A 13,183-nucleotide genomic window follows, 5' to 3' on the forward strand; every position below is an offset into this window, starting at 1 on the left:
TAAAATTGAGTTTCGGTTGTCTGTGCAATTGACTCTTTTTTTTTTTTTTTTAAGTTAGTTATTTCTTTATTTTTTTAAAATTCATTTTGAAACCTTGACATGTTACTTGAAAGTTAAGACCAAAGTCACTTAGGCAGAGGTTTTTTTTATTACTATTATTTTTCATTGGCAATAAACTCTAACACTCGGATCAGTATGCATATGACAATGTAAAAATGTAAGTGCTCAGAACGTATTTAAATCGTAGCAAGAATTTGAAGGGTAAGGACATTTCCTTGTAATTCTCAAGTCACAGGACTTTTTCTGGTTACCCAAAAAACATAAAAAAACATTTGACTTTTTCTGAAGTCACGTGATATATTTTTAAAAAATAAAATTTGAAGAAGCCACATGTAATTTTCCGTTTTCAAACTCACCATTAATAATTATGAAGAGGTATCCATAACACAAGGTTTTTCAAAAATATATGAGCGGGCATTATCCAGTAGTTTAGTTGGTAGAGCGCCTAACTTTCTGAATGGGTGAGTTCGAGTCCCCCTTCACCTAGTTCGCCAGGAAAAAACAATAAAAAACATATGAGAAGACTTAAAATTAGTCATTTGAACTCCGCTAAAAATCAAGTTGGATACAGATTCACCCGTGCAAATTTGTTTTAAAATGTGTTTGGTAACCATTAAAAGCATTGTTACTATTATCAATGTCTTTGTTCTAATGGGTTCCTTAATCAAACAACAAAACTTGAAGTACCGAACACCTGGGAATTATCCTCTTACCCAAGCTGTATGACATTAATATTGGACGTCGGGCAATTAGGGAAGACTTCCAACCCATTGTGTTGACATAAAAATTCAGCTCGGCCATTATCTTTTCTACGGATACCATCATACAAATCGGACGTTTTGTAAAAGCCAAGATTGTTTCTTCCTCAGACCAACCCCACTTCTCATAAGCCTCCATCTTCCTTTTACATGTTGCTTTGCTCATTGAGGTCAATGCCTTAATCGCTGTAACAAAGTGGGCTTGTGAAGGGTTGAAACCCAATTTCTTAACATCCTCCGCTACCTCATTTAATCTTTTAAGTTTTTAAGGTGAGTGAGACAGGCTGAGCAGCAAGTAAGAACACAATATTCGAATCTGGCACGCCGTATTCTCTCAAAATTTCAATGTTGGAGAATGTATTAGCACTTTTATAGCACTGTACAATCCAAGGAAATCGTTTAAAGGTGGTGATAAACTTATCATTTGAATGAAATAAATTCATGAACAAAGTGAAAGATGGGATTATGTGGTTCTCCAAGCTATATGTCAATACAGTTGGGTTAGCAGATACTATCTTCGCGACCTCATAGCTCGAAATTCCAGTGGAGTAGAAGAAGTCGAATTTGGGCAAAAAGTTTTTCTCAGGATCCAAAAAGAGAAGTTCTGGGCGTTTTCTGACGACATTTGAGATCTGGCTGATACTGAGTCCATGGTTCTTGAAGAAGTTGAGAGCTGAATCTGGTTTGTCTAGGGTTTTAAAATTGATTTTTTTGGAAGCTCAAATAGCAGTTTCTGGAGACAACCCACATGAATTGATGAGGTAATTAACTGTAAATGAGTGCTGATTTGTGGAAGTTGAGATGGATTTGAGAGATGAAGAAAATGGATGGGTTTGAAGAGCACAGTTTATGGATTGTTAAATCTAAAAAACAAGAGCATCTAAAACGAACTACAAGTGTTTTACTGTATATAAATATATCATTGGAGCTAAAATGCGAACTCACCTTGATTGCTAATCTTGGGTACTCTTATAACCACCATACACCACAAACTAATCCTTCTCTAGGGCTCAAGGCAGTAGGGTTCTGGCTCCTATACTTATCAACTTCTCACCAATCCAGCCGCGGACAGCACACCACGTATAGGAGCAGATCTTTATGTTATTTTCTTTACACTCACCCATTAAAGTTAGCCCATTTTTAAACCCTCACACTCGTTAAAAATTTGATCCAAACATACTCTTAAAAAATAATCAAAAAAACGAGACAGTCCTTCAATAAAATATTAACTTATATATATATATATATATAATATATATATATAAATGACACAATTATCCTTCAACATTTTTAACCACATCAAATTATAACAAAGAGCAATGCTATGGACAAGCTACTCCCCTCTCATTCGTCATGTGATTTGTAATTAATAAATTGGGTAAAGTACAGTTACACCTCTTGAGAATTAATGAATTGAGTAAAGTACAGTTACACCTCTTGAGGTTTGACAAAAGGATACTTAACTGTTTTTTGGAAAAAGATACCCCTTAAAGGTTCAAAAATGAACAAAGACACCCTTTACATGAAAAATTGACCAAATTACCCTTTGACAGTTTAGGAGACTTTTTTAACTTTACAATTTAATAAATTGGACCAATTTACCCTCATAAACAATTTATGCATAAAAAAAAAGTAAAAAAAAAACTTTACATTGTTCACTTTTTTTTTTTTTGTTATTTACTTTATAAATGTCCCAACTTCTTAAAAATATAGACGTCTAAAATGATTTTTTGATCCAATACATATATTTCAAATAAATTATATTTTGTTATTACTAATTTTCTTTTTATTTTTTATTTTTAAATTAAGATGCTTAATTCTTTCATATAAAAAAATTAAACCAATCTCTTTTCCTTAAAAATAAAAAATATGATATCAGTATAACTTTATGCATCTTAAATTATTTATCAAATATTATGCATTTTCCAACATAAAAGAAAATACTACATTTCTTCTTATCTCAAATGCATTCTCATGATTAAAATTATAAATTTTTCCTCATGCTTATGATTTTGATGCTTTGATCTACATCCAAAACGTTACAAAGAATTAACTTTTGCTTATCAATTTTTTTCTATCCTCAGTTTTTTACTAGGGATAAAAAAAATCAAAACTATAACTTGTTTTTTTTTTTCCACACCTTTTTTACTGGGGATAGAAGTAATATATTTGAATTAATAATATTAACTTTATGATTTGAAACCCTACACCATTCATGAAGAAGAAGAAGAAGAAAAAAGAGGAAAAACAATCCACAACCCAAATCTTTAAATTAATAGAAAAATAAAATGGCAGACAGAGGAACAGTAGAAGCGATAATGAGCCTACATCACACTATCAATCATATTAATATATCTGATTCTTTGGATGTTTAGCAAAAACTCAGAAGCACTTTTCAATTTAGATGAATTTAAACACAAAAAATCTCATGGGGTTATCTCTCTAGTTCTACTTAACTACATATATGTCTATCTAATAAATATTAGGGTTTCTAAGAAGAAAAAATGCAAGGGACATGGTATTTTATTTTTGGGTTAATGTGACCCCAAAAATCGATGGAGTGAAAAAACAGAAAGAAACCCATTGAAATTGAGACCCAATACTAGGCACCCAATGAACCCAGAAGACAAATTTTTAGAGAATCAAATCCAACCGTGTTTCAGCATCACATAAACAGAGGAATGAGAAAACAGAGTGATTTTAACAACCCCAGAAAATCAACTATGATTCTTACCTCAAATTTGATACTGAAGCTTGGACAAAAGAGAAGAAGAAGATAATAAAGGAGAAGAAATATGGCATATCATAACAATTTCTCAATTTGAAATATATGTATGGATCAAAAAATCATTTTAGACGTCTACATTTTTAAGAAGTTGGGACATTTATAAATTAACAAAAAATGCATAAATTGTTCATGAGAGTATATTGGTCCAATTTATTTAATTGTAAAGTTAAAAAAGTCTCCTAAATGGTTAAAGGGTAATTTAGTCAATTTATCATGTAAAGGGGCGTCTTTGTCCATTTTTGAACCTTCAAGGGGTGTCTTTGTCCAAAAAACGGATAAGTTTCCTCTGAGTGTCCTTTTGCCAAACCTCAGGAGGTGTGTCTGTACTTTAACCTAATGAATTTATTAATGATATGTGTCCTATTTTTATGAAACACTAAAGATACATATTTTGTTAACAAAAATACCCTTTTAATCCTTCATATCATTCTTACTTGAACCATATATATAGTGCCTATTCTCATTGGCAAGAAACTCTAGCACTCGCATCATTATGCATATGACAATGTAAAAATATAAGTGCTCAGACATACATATTTAAATCATAGCAAGAATTTGAAGGGTAAGGACATTTATAGCAAGAATTTGAAGGGTAAGGACATTTCCTTGTAATTCTGAAGTCACACGACTTTTTCTGGTTAGCCAAAATGAGAAATGAGAAAGAAAAAAAAAAATACATGACTTTTTCTGAAGTCACCCTAATTTTTTTAAAAAAAGAAAATTTGAAGAAGCCACATGTAATTTTCTTTTTTCAAACTCACCATTAATAATTATGAAGAGGTACCCATAACACAAGGTTTTTCAAAAATATGTGAGAGAGATATTATCCAATAGTCTAGTCGGTATCCATACAAAACACAAGGTTTTTCAAAAACATTTGAGAGGGGCATTATCCAATAATCAAAACAGACCTTTAAAAAATAGAAAAAGACATAATAGCCTTTCAATAAAATATTAACTTTTATAAAAAAAATATTTAAAATCATAAAACCCTACTATTTTCAAATTTTGATCATAAAACTCCAACATGTTTCTAAAAACCCATTACCTCAATATCCGTATCCGACCCGTTAACCGGGCTATGAAATAACTTCTTTGACTTAACTATTTAATGTTATATTAAAAACTAAAAGTTATTTTTTAAAATTACAAAAATACCCTTTAAAATTAAAATATATATATATGTTTGAGAGAGAGAGAGAGATCGGGGAGAGTTTTAGAGAGAGAAAGGGGGTGAAAAGAAGATTAAAAGGTATTTTTATAATTTTAAAAAATAATTTTTTATTTTTAATTTAACATTAAATAGTAAGATTAAATTTGTCATTTATAGCCCGGTTAATGGGTCGGACACGGGGGTCCGAATCATTAGTTTATTGGTGTGAAATATCCAAAGAAAAATATATCAAAGAGTAAGGATTGGAATAAAAATAAGAAAGGGAAGGAATATGTAAAGGTTAAAGGACAACATATAAAACTAGAACAATATTTGTTGTTTTAAAATGTAAAACATTTTAGAGAGGTGTTGACAGATTATACAATCCAAGAAGGGTTTCAAATTAGAAAGACCAAAAATGAGAGTTCAAGGGTAACTTGTGTTTACAAAGCCAGGAGTTATCCATGGAGGATCCATGCCTCCCCACTGCCTTGTAAGACTTACATGATAAAAACATACAATGACAATCATTCTTGCGTGAAGAGTGATAAAAATCCATTAGCCAATTCTACATGGATTGCAAAGAAGTTTTTTAACAAACTCAAACAAAACCTACAAATGACAGTTGAAAGTCTGAGAACTACACTGCATGAGAAATATAGGATTAGGGCAAAGAAACAACAATGCTATAGGGAAAAAAGAAAGGCATTAGATGTGATTCATGGGAAGTCATACAGTTTGCTGCCCTTCTATAGGAATGAAATTAGGAGGACAAACCTTGGCAGTTTGGTCACAATTGATTATTATGATGCTGAATTCAATGGAGTCAATAGATTCAGAAAGATTTTCATTGCTTTTGATGCTTTGAGGTCTGGGTTTATAAAAGGCTGCAGGCCATTCATTGAGTTGGATGGCTGTTTTTTAAAGGGCCCATATGGTGGAGTGCTTTTGTCAGCTGTGGCCTTGGATGGCAATAATGGTTTATTCCCCATTGCCTATGCTATGGTAAAAAGTGAAGGAAATGAGATATTGACTTTTTTCTTAGATAATTTGAAGGATATTCTTAGTGCAGATGCATAAGCCAGACATTGGACAATTATGTCTGATATGCAAAAGGTATAATTTTTTTCTTTAACTTGTTCATTATTAAATTGTTCATTATTACTTTTAATTTATTTTATTTTGCATTTCAGGGTCTTGAGGTAGCAATTTCAAACTCGTTTCATGAGGCAAGCCATAGGATATGTTGTAGGCACTTGTTTAATAATTTTAGGAAGGATAATCCTGACATGTTGTTGAAATTTTTTTTTTTTTTTTTGGAAGGCTGCTAGATCATGCAATCAACTTGAATTTAATGATGCAATGAATCACATGAATGGGATTTCTACAAAAGCTTATGATTGGCTAATGGACAGGCCTTTGTAAATGTGGTCTAGGGTGGGGTATAGTGAGACATCAAAGAGTGACCATATCACAAATAATTTGACTGAATCCTTCAACAACTAGGTTGGTCGTTATAGGTCTAAGCCAATCTTGAATATGCTTGAGTGGATTAGGATTAAATTAATGGTGAGAATCCAGAAAAGGTATCACAAAGCTTTAGCTTGGAAGAGAAATTTGACACTAAATGTCTTGAAAAAAATTAAACAAATCCACTTAAGAATCAAGAGGGTGTAGAGTTTGTCCTGCTGGGAGGAAGGAGTATGAAGTTCATGAAGTAGTGGGAGTAAGTGTGGTTAATTTAAACTTGAGGACTTGCTTATGCAAAGCATGACAGATATCAGGGATACCTTATAGGCATGCAGTTGGTGCTATTTTATGGAATAGGCAAGACCCTGAGCTTTTTTGTGATCCTTGTTACACCAAGGACACATATCTACTTACCCATAGTGGGATGATTCATCATTTGGTGGATAAGAAGTTGTGGCCAAAAACTCCATCAATTGCCTTAAACCCTTCTAAACCAAAAAGATTGCCCGGAAGACTAAGAAAAAATAGAAGAAGGGAATAAGGTGAACCTGCCCCTGCAAGTGCAAGTGCAGTACCTAAGAAAACATCAGTTATAACATACAAGTATTGCCTACAAACTGGTCATAATAGGAGGACTTGTGTAATACCCCTAATTTTAAAAGGACAGTTCTGGAATTTAATTATTGTATTTAATTGCGTTTTTATTAAGTTAATTGTTTTAATTGCCTGTTTATTTGTTTTTATCTGTTTAATTGCTCATTTAAGTGTATTAATTGTTTTTGTTTTAATTGGTAAATTAAAATGTATTTTTGGTTTGTTTTAGTCACTGAATTGTATTGTTAAGTTTTTATTATTTACGTGCCTATGTGGGTCTGCATTTAAATGTTATTTGTAATTGTATTATTAGGGTTTATTTTGCACGCCGACATAGTTAGGGAGTGGATTTTAGGGTTTTGTTTTTCTTGGTTGTAAACGTATTAGAATTAGGTTAAAGGGTTTTATAAATATATATCTTATGTGGGTTTAGGGTTTTAGAAAAACAAATACATAAACCTTTGTTCACGTACCTAGAAACAGAGAGCAACAGAGTGTGAGATCTTTGAGGGTTTCATAAAGAGGTTCAAGGAGAAGGGAACAGGGTTGCTTCTGGATTGAACCAAGAGTGCTGGAGGTGTAGAACTGTAGTCGACAACGTTGACAGAGAACTCAGAGACGGTGGTTTACAGTTTCAAAATCTGAAATTGCATGCAAGTCTTTGTTCTTCTCTTTCCCTTTACTTCGTGTTCTGTGCATGCCTAGTTAGACTCCAGGGTTTTATTAAAGGCAAAAACGGATTGAAACAAACATAATTACATGTCTTCCATGTATATATGAATTTATTTGATCTCATTGTATTAACTGTTTTTCATAATCATTGAAATTCTGTAATCTGTTCCTTCTATGTTTACAATGAAGCATTGTTCTAAGTGAGCTTAGTATTGTAATTGGATGCCTCGTAATTAATCTAGGACTGAGTTTGAACTCTAAAACTTGTCCATAGAACAATATTTAATTGCACAAAATTAATTGGAATTAAATCTGTAAAAACTTGTTTAAAAATTTCCAGCAGAGGTTCTGTGTTCGTGGCTTTAAAAATTAGATCCTATACATGTTGGGATTGGATCTAAAAGATTTAAGATGAATCTAGGACTGAGTTGGAGCTTAGAACAAGGATTAAAAACATCACAGAGGGTTCTGTAAATCACCGGAATTGAAGCAGTTGAAGCTAAAACGGACGAGGGCTGCTAAGAGGAAGGAGAGAAGGCTCCAAACCTCTTAGAGCCGGCTCCCAAAGGGGAGAGCCGACTCTAGGTGTCATGGAGCCAGTTCTAAGATCTTAGAGCCGGCTCTAGGTTGAAAAATAGAGCAGGCTCCCATTTTAAGAGCCTGCTCTACCTTGAAATGCACTGTAACGTGGGTTTTTTTAAACTGTTTGGTTTTTTGGGTTTCTGCACTTAATTTAAATTATTTAAATGATGTGTGGGACTGTATAAGGCTGGAATTGTGATGGAAAAATATAAATTCACAATTGGATTGAGGAATAGAGCAAGCAAAACCCAAGAGGAAATTTGTAACTTGCTCACTGTTATGCTAATTTTATTTATTGGAATTTGGCAAGAGTTTTATATAAAATCTAATTATATATAATCATATATTTTTCTTACAGTGTTGTAAGTATGGTGACTTAATTAAACTCAACTATACTTAGATTGTGTTTATTGGTACTTAAACTGTTATGGAATTTTATCAATTCATGGACAATATCGGAGGATCTGCTAGGTTTATATTCTGAAGCTTAGCAAGATTGTTATATATGGTTTAACTATAAATATAAATCATATTTCCATAGTATTATAAGTATAGGGAATTAACTAAAATTTCCTATGCTTGGCTTGGATGTAATTGATACTTAAAATCCTATTAGCAGTATCAATTCCTGGACTGTGTTGGTGAATGTAATCGCTTAAATTTATTGTAGCAGTTTACATTACTGAATTTGGATTTTAGACTCTATAATGAATGCCTAACATTTATGTACATGCATTAAATTTATCTTGTGCATATTCTGGAGTGTGGTTGATGACTATTTAATATTGTTTTGTCAACTGTATTCACTGGAGGATTGTATGTATCGGTATGGGACGGTGACATACTAGGTATGGACTAGTTCAAACACTAAGTTCTACCTAACTTGGATTAAGGTATGGATTAATCATAAAGGTTAAGTCCATCACCTACATGTGTCATATCAATTGTGAATTGAATGATCTACTATGGATTCAGGATGGATTTGTTATACATATATCAGACCACTACACAGATGGATGGTATTTTGTATTAGGAGGAGTACGGACTTTATATATATATTATATGGTGCCGTGGTATGAGCTTGAGTCTCATGACCACGGTTAGGGCGCATATATTGCCTAAGATGGATAACTGGACATAGGTGTTGTTCCCTGGTAGGTCTGGGTACTCATGCCCACACTCGGGTGCGTATTTGCGTGTTGCCTTCTATTCAGGCTGAGACAGACCTACTGGACTAGTGAGCATCCTATAGTGTGTACTATATATACATCTATGGACTACTCTAGATATTGTTGAGTCTTCCTAGGATATATCTGCGTATCGAATTACTGCTTGGATCGTAGTAGAATAGGACTTGCATGTGGGCCTGACCCACTCCTTTATTTTTCAGGTGTTCATCAGTTCTAGGGTTAAAGCTTGGACGAGCAGAGCAGATACAGACTTCCACTCTACCGATGATGTAGGATTTCTTTCCAGATGTTCGATTTGAATTTTATCTTCAGTTTTTAATTTCATCTCAGTTTGGAGTTTCAGTAGAGGTCCACTAGAGATGGATTCCCGAGTTGTATGGATTGGAGAAGTTTGAATAAGTTGGTTTTTAATTAGTTTAATTTGAGGATTTCTTTTTAATTTAGTATTCTTTCAGTTTTTAACTTTTATTTGTTATTCACTTTGTATTCTGTGTTCGATTTAAAATACTTTAATTGTTTGATATCCCTTGGGTTTGGGCTCGGACCTGATCAACCTGCGTCTCGGATCCGAGGGGTATTATAACTTGCCAAAGAGCTCAAACAGCAAGAGAAAGAGTTGTAGCAGCAAGAGAGAGGGTTGGAAGTGCAAGAGGAAGAGCTCAAACAGCAATAGTGAATGTTTCAGTCAATTTTAAACTTGCTATGTTTTGAAAATTTTATTTTATTATTGATTTATATACCTTTTAATTGTTAATTTAAAGAAAATATAAGGTCTCAAACTCAAGGATCAGAAGGAACAGGAACTTTTGGTGTTACACAACAAGTATAAATCTTTACTTATGTTCACTATAACAATTTTTCAATTCTATGATTACCCAATACTGTACTTAACTATTTTTTTTTTGTTTAAATTTTTCCCAGTCCCAAACTGCAAGTAGAGGTGGAAGAAATGTACGTGCAAGAGGAGTTTTTCAACCAAATGTTAGTGGCATGGGTGGTGGTTCTCAACCAAATATGAGTGGCATGGGTGGTGGTTCTCAACCATATGTCAGTGGCATGGGTGGTGCTTCTCAACCATATATCAGTGGTATGGGTGGTGCTTCTCAACCAACTGTGAGTGGCATGGGTGGTATTTCTCAACCAAATACGAATATTAGAAGTTGTTCACAACCAATTCAGAGTGGCAGCAGAGTTGGAAGATGAGATACCCCTCGGATTCGAGACACGGGTTGATCAGGCCAGGCCAAACTTGAGGGAATATCAAACAATTAATATTTTAAAACGAATACAGATTACAAAATAGATTTAAGAAGTAAAATAATAAAGCTGAAACGAATCCCAATATAAAATCCTCAACTGATAAAAATTAAATAAATCCAACTTCCGAAACCTCCATGAATACAACTCGGAATCCATCTCTAGTGGACCCCTAATAATAGTCCAAATTGAAAAGAAAACTACTAAAAGAATATCCATAGTAAACCATGGAGAGAAGTCCTACGTCGTCCGAAGAGTGAGTGATGGTCTCTGCTCAGCACGATCAAGCCTACGACTGGACCGGTCGAACACCTAAAATGTCAGGCCCACAAATAAGTTCTATCCTACTACTATCCAAGTAGAAACTCGATACGCATATACATTCTAACCAACTCAACAATAGCTAATAGTCAGTACATATGTATATTCACACTACAGGACTCTCACTGGACTATGGAGAGGGTCTCAACCTGAATAGAAGGCAACATGTGAAAACGCACCCATAGGTGGGCATGAGTACCTAGACCTAACAGGGTACACCTCAACCTCTCATATCCAATTACGCATCCTACTGCATATACGTTCCCTAACCGAAGACTATGAGACTCAAGCTCATATCGCGGTACTATAAAAATATATTTAAAGTCCTCTCATATCCATTCAAATCAGTCCAGTTAGTCATTCAGCTTGTTTAGCTTCTTTGACTTAACTTGGATAACAAGTAATCCATTTAGTTATTCAGTTTGTGCAGCTTCTTTGACTTAATTATAAGTATGATTGATTTCATAATCCATTCCTTTATTCCGTATAGGTAGGATGTAGTATTTTGAAACTAATCCGTCCCTAGTATGTCACCGTCCCATACCGGTGCATACAATCCATCCATCCAATAGTTGATAATACACATAATGAATATAAATGCCAACTAATCCACAACATCCATATAACCGACAAAACATAAGTAAATGTTTACATTCATTAATTTCATACAAGGCATAACAGAATTTCGTAAACTAACATGTTTGTCTTATACCACTGTTACATGATTCTCTCATAACTTATAGCACAGTGAACAAGTATAAACATCCTTTAATCCATGATAAACATAATCCAAACATATGTTTGAACATGCTTGCTTTATACCGCTACACAATTATCCAAGAATTGATATTACATTTAACATATGTATACCTCAATTTATCCTTTATAAGCATATAACAATTCTGTAATCTGACATGCCTATATTTTACCACTGGAACATGGCACCTCAATTAATTTAATGGCAAACACAATACACCAAGACAACTTATCATGCTTATACATCCAGTCCAGTAATTGATGCACAAGTACTAAGATTTAGTCATCAATTAAGATTTATAAGCGTAATTAAAATAAGATAAACTTTAATATGCTCATTTTACACAACTGTTACATGATTAAAATTGGATAATCATTCTCGAAAAAATTATTTAAAACGACACAAGCTATTTTAATCACTCGCATCCACTGATAGTTTACATAATTGTTAAGAAACATTCACTGCTCAACCTGTAAACCCTAAGTGGTTTATCCTCCATTCCCACATCCTCAATAATACATAAGATTAAGATATAGAAAGCATACTTAGGGCTAACTCTAGCCCCAAGAGGATGTCTAGCCACTCATGGTGATGTTGCTCCAACCCTCGAGGGCTAATTCCATGGTTGAAATCTGCTCCTTGTTGATAAAGAACTCCAATGGTGTCTCTAGCCTCCTCCTCTAAGCTTGCTCTCCAAGAGACGATATGAAAATGATATTGGCTCCCTTTTGTAAAAAGCAATCCTTATCCTTATATAGGTAGGTCACATGACACCCAAAATGAGCTGGGGTCGTGCACACAATATTCCCTAATGATTAAATAAATGACAACTTTTAATGAGATGGAAATTTAACTTTTTTGCACTAGAGGAAGTTCGATCGATCGAACCTTGGACTTAGATTAATCGAACTGGCTGAGATCCATCGAACTTAGGCTAGATCAATCTAACTGGTTGAGCTTTTTGGGAAAAGACAAATCCGAGATATTTTGGGAGATATTTTTAGGAAAAGGATAAAAGTGGTTAGTGGGTGGTACAGCTGTGGATAAGATCAATCATTTTAATAAGGACAAAAGTGTTCGATCGATCGAACGGTGGTGTTGGATCGATCGAACTTTTGGACTTTATGCTCTTGGGCCAAGGCTTGGATCTATCTTGAAGTGCTGAGATCAATCATTGTTCGATCGATCGAACCTTGAAGTTAGATCGATCGAACTTTGTTGCTTCCCACATTTGGCTTCATTTGCTTTCTTCTTTCTCCACTTTGCTCATTTCTTTGTTTAATCCCAGAATTGCTTCAATTAAGCTCTTATTTGGCTGAGTTAGCTTATTTTCGGGATAAGTGCCTAAAAATGGAAATAATACGAAATCAATTTAAAACGGTAAAGTAAGATAGATAAAGGTGTTAGAATGTCTAAGCTTAAGGGGCTTAAATACGAACTTTTCAGCGCTCATCACTCCCAATTAGACCACCTAATTGGAAAATACAACCCAATCCATCGAGTATCAATAAACACATTGCAATTCTATTTTAGAAAACTTTGTGCACAGGACCATAAAATAATTTTTATTATTTATATATA

The sequence above is a fragment of the Cornus florida genome, unplaced genomic scaffold (assembly GCF_030987335.1).
Source record: "Cornus florida cultivar Cherokee Brave unplaced genomic scaffold, ASM3098733v1 CherokeeBrave_3.0.0_Hap2_Chr08, whole genome shotgun sequence".
In the NCBI taxonomy this organism is placed as follows: domain Eukaryota; kingdom Viridiplantae; phylum Streptophyta; class Magnoliopsida; order Cornales; family Cornaceae; genus Cornus; species Cornus florida.